Raw genomic sequence first — 5,111 nt, forward strand, 5'->3', positions numbered from 1 at the left:
GGATTTCCTCAACATAATGAAAAGCATATATGCAAAACCAAGAGCAAATGTCATTTTAACAGAGAAAGACCAAAAGCATTTTCCTTGCAGAGGGACCAGACAAAGATACCCACTATCCGCTTAGTCCTATGGTAAGCCTGGATGAAGGCCCCTAGCTCTGGCTCCATGGAGTAACAGTCCCAAGTCAGCTCTGTCTCACATTGCACTCTTTCTTCAAAGTCTCATGTAGGTGTCAGTCTGACTGACACAGTTTCTCTGGCTAAGGACATGCACTGCATCCTGTGCTTCTACCTTGTAGGCACTTAAGCTTGTCATTTTCTGGCATCAATTCTCCTTATGTCATCCCTAGTCATTGTCCAGTTTTCTTATGCATAGAAAGTAATTGCAAAGATCATGGCCTGTATCAAGCGCACCTTAGTCTCTAGCCTGATGTCGTTGTTCTTCAGTACTCTGAAGAGGTCCCAGACAGCTGACTTTCTCAGTGTAATTCATCTCTTGATTTCCTGGCTGCTGATACCAAGAGCGTTGATTGTGGAGCAAATTAAAACTGCTAACAATCTAAATCTCTTCACCATCTGTCATGATGCTGCCAATCAGCCCAGTGGTGGGAATCTTGGTTTTCATGATGTTGCGCTTCAATCCATATTGAAGGCTCCAGTCCTTGACCTTCTGCAGCAAGTGTTTCAGGTCCACCTCAGTTTCAGCAAGCGGGGTTTGTGTAAAATTGCCATCCAAGAACTATCTGACAACTATTACATTTCAGTTAAACATTAGAATAAACACTATTACCAGATATTAATTTGAAACCACTGTCAAACAGATACTAATAACACTGACTTGTGCCAGAGCTTCCAGACGAAGACAGACTAAGAAGCAGGACTGGTTGTCCACTTCTGAAATAACAGACCTTTGAAAACCCTAGGAATAACAGAGAAACATTGATATAGCTGAAAATAGAGCCACTCAGATTTTAATGCACTGAAAAATGAGAAGAAATAGCTTCAGATATCTGTTAATACCATAGATTATTAAAAATCTATGAAACATAGTTTGCACAAAATACGAATCTAGGAAAATTGTAAGTTGTAAAAAAATGGAGTGCGAGGGGGGGGGGGGGGGGGGGGGGGGGGAAGGGGGGTGCAACAATGAATGAATGGAATTCCAAAATCTCTGTAGATGTTCATTGAAATGAAAAATAAATAAATTAGTTAATTATTAAAAAATGGAGTGCATACATGCATATTGTAGGCATTCATGAGATGAGATTGACTGGAATTGATCATTTTGAATCAGAGAATCATATGTCAGTAAGGATAAGTTGAGGAGAAATGACATAGCATCTATTATGAAAAAGAACACTTCAAGATCTATCCTGAAGTACATGCTGTGAGTGATGGGAAACTATCCATACCCATACAAGGAAGACATATTAATACACCTATTATTCAAATGCACACACCAAGCCAAAGGTGGGTGATTTTAATCTGTGTCCCTCAGGCCTGGTTTTAATTGGTTTTGGTCAAACATTCTTCTAAGCACTGGTCTGTCCATTTGCTGTACAGAGGTAACTTGTGGTTGCTGTGATGCTAAACACTGTGACACTGATGTGTCAAATGTGATTATGGTCACCCATGGTGGACAGTGTTTGGTGGAGCTCCATGATTAAAATAAGCATGGAAGCAGGAGTGGCTTCCACTTCCAAAACAGCTTGCCTCTAGAAACTCTATGAACTTGGAGAAACAATGAAAGTTATACAAGTGTTCAGGTCTTTTGTTCATAGGGTTGCTATGAGTTGTCTACAACTCGACAGCACTTAACAACAAGAATAATGCACCATTTGGGGTCTCTTTTCTTTCCAGACAAAATTAAAAATTGCTTTTTCTATCTTTTTGAAGAATGGCATCAGTATCAATACATCTCAGTTATAAAAAGACAAATACTGCATAAGACCATTGTTATAAAAATAGAATGATTGACTATCTGTGGAAAGAGTCTATGAAGAAGCTAAATATCAGCAGTCAAAATCAAACAAGAGGCTGACAATGGAACAGACCATCAATTACTCAAGTTCAAACTGCTCTGGTGGCCAGATGGTAAGGGGTTGCTCTGCCAATTCAAAAGGAAGTTGTTAGAGTCTACCATCAGCTCCGTGGTGAAAAGATGGGCAAACCCTTCCTGGTGATTTATAATCTTTGAAAACTTGCTGGAGGGTTAGCTATGAGTCAGTTATGACTCAATGGCACGTAACTACTAGTTCAAATTGAAACTGAAGAAGATTAACAAGCCCCCAAGGACCAAAACAGGATCTTGAGTCTATCCCACTTGAATTTAAAAATCACCTCAAGAATAAATTTGATACACTCGACACTAATGACTAATGAACCCAAATGGATTGTGGATGACCTCAAGGATATCATCCACGAAGAAAACAAAAGGTCATTACAAAGACAATAGAGAAAGCAAAGCCCAAACTAGATGTCAGAAGAGACTTAGAAACTTGCACTAGAATACTGAGAAGTCAAAACGAAGAGAAGAAATAATTAAGTAAGAGTGAAAAACAGAAGATTTCAAAGAACAGCTCGAAAAGACAAAGTATTATAACAAAATATGAAAAGATCTGGAGTTATAAAGCCAAAAACAAAGAACATATTCAGAATTTTTCAAGCTGAACGACCCTAAGAACAAGTTCAAGCCTCGAATTTCACCACTAGAGGAGTCTATGGGCAGAAATCTTGATTGGTACAAGAAGCATCACAAGAATATAGAAGGAATAGGGGAGCTCTGGTGAGGCTGCACTGCAATCCCAGAGGCACATGGTTCGAATCCACCAGATGCACTGCTGAAGGAGGGCCAATCAATCTCCTCCTGTACCAGTCAGATCCGATTTGACAGTACACACACACACAAAAAAAAAAAAAAATTAAAAAAAAAGAATATGGAAAGAATAAATAAAAATCAACCTGTCTACCGGCACCGGCGACGCCCCAGAGCAGAAGAGGGAAGTGGAGGCGCAAGCCTGCAGATTCCTACTGAGCTGGGACTGTAGAGGTAACACTCAGAGGAGGTCTGAGCCACTGGGATCAGGATGTTGAAGAACACGGTATCGATGGCCCGGTTCCGGAAGGTGGACGTGGATGAGTCCCACGAGAACAGGTTGGTGGACGAGGAAGATGGGGCGAAGTGGACTCCTTCCTGCGACAAGGGAACAAGGCAGCTGCTCTTCAAGCAGCTCTGGAAAACACCCCTATCAACACCAAGAGTCAGGCGGTAAAGGATCGAGCAGGAAACATTGTCTTGAAAGTGCTCATCTCTTTTAAAGCCAATGATATTGAAAAGGCAGTTCAATCCCTGGATAAGAACGGTGTGGATCTCCTAGTGAAGTTTATTTACAAAGGCTTTGAGAGTCCTTCTGACAACAGCAGTGCTGTTACTGCAGTGGCATCAAAAAGCACTTGCTGCTGGAGGAGTGGGGTCCATCGTTTGAGTCTTGACTGCAGCAAGGAAAACTGTGGCGTCTAGGGGGGACTGGATATCTGCCAGGGTGTAGGAGTTGCTGGTACAAAGACCAAAACAACCAAATGCCACCGCTGACCTCTGGGCAGCATCTGTGTCTCTCAGCTTTGCCTTCTCTCTTCTTTTTCATATCTGTAAAGATGAAGCATACATATGTCAGTTTTCCTTTAATTAATGAAAATTGGAATAATATAGGGTAAATTTTCTTTCAACAGAAGTATTTCATGCTCTTAAAACCATTTCAGTGATATGTACACCAGACTGTATATAGTATAATTTACATTCAAGTCTAATTGTGCAATTTTGAATTCCTGTTGGCTGGGTTTGGGTTTGATTTTATTTTGTTCTTCATTTAATACTGAGAAGTTGGATCAGAATTTGGGGCCAGTGTTTTGTCTCATTGCTAGCCAGGCAATGATTTTTTTTTTTTTAATAAAGACAATATGAGAGACTGGCAGCTATATTGCAAAGCTGGACCATATTTCCCTTATTTAAGCAAAATATGTTGTGGAACAAGTGGTGAGTGAGCGCTGCTCCGTTTCTGCTTGCTTCCAGATTGAGTTAAGTATGCTTCTTCTTCAGCATCCAGTAATCAAGGCTTCTTCATTTCTTTATGGTCATCCAGGGTCCAGAGCAAGGAGACTTGCTCTACACAAATTAATCTATACCAGAGAGCTTGTTTGTCTTAAACTTTTGTTCCAATAGTATGGCCCTATTTGAGGAAACCATAATCCAAGATAGAGGCTGCAGAAACTATGATGGAGTTCAAACTCTGGGCACACTCTGAATGAAATGTTGTTTTCATTAGAAATACAATAGCTGCCTTGTACATCCTGAGATGTAGAACTAGTATTTAATTTGCCCTACAGATCATGTCAGTGTTCTTCAGGGTAATTGGGAACTCAAGATTTGGTTCCAATCCAAACCAATATACATTCCATATTTTCTCTCAGTGTTTTTTAAAGTAATGAAAATGCCACAGAGCCAAAAGTGTTTACTTTGTTGGACAAACCAAATCAGTTTTTTAAAAAAAAAAAATGACTGGCGCTTATTAAAAAAACTAGTCTTGATTAGCTCCAAAACAGATACCCCTAGTGCACATGACCAAGAGGGATATCAGCCAGTTTAGTAGTGATATAGAAACCAGTTTCATAATCACTGATGTCTATGAAAACTGGTGCAGAAATTCTGTAAATTCTACTGGTTTTTATACTGCTCCTTTTTGTTGTGCTGTTTTGCAAAGATTAATACAGTTCAGAAAATAAAACATCAGTGTTGAATAAAAAAAAATCAACATGTCAAAAAGAATTGGCCCTCAAGGACATTATGCTTACTGTAATAGCTCAGTCACAAAAGGACAAATACTACATAATAAAACAAAACAGGACTAACATGGGCATTAGGGAGATGAAGAAAAGAGGGGATGAATAATGAATACTTCATTGGAACAGACGAAGGAAAGAACTTTTTAAAAAGAAATATATGATTAAGCATTATATGTATGACAACAGTCCAGAATAAGAAGTACATTACAGAGAGGATTGGGGGGGGGAGGTAATTGTGCAACAATGAATGAATATTTTTTAAAAAAAGTAAAG

The 5,111-nt window shown here is 39.4% G+C and overlaps 1 pseudogene; it reads left to right on the forward strand.

Annotated features, from left to right (window-relative positions):
* The first annotated feature begins 3,085 nt into the window (after positions 1–3,085).
* On the forward strand, positions 3,086–3,547 carry LOC102851670 (annotated as a pseudogene).
* Positions 3,548–5,111: the final 1,564 nt, after the last annotated feature.

Source organism: Elephantulus edwardii, unplaced genomic scaffold, assembly GCF_000299155.1.
Source record: "Elephantulus edwardii isolate Elephantulus edwardi_28Jun2011 unplaced genomic scaffold, EleEdw1.0 scaffold00306, whole genome shotgun sequence".
NCBI lineage: Eukaryota > Metazoa > Chordata > Mammalia > Macroscelidea > Macroscelididae > Elephantulus > Elephantulus edwardii.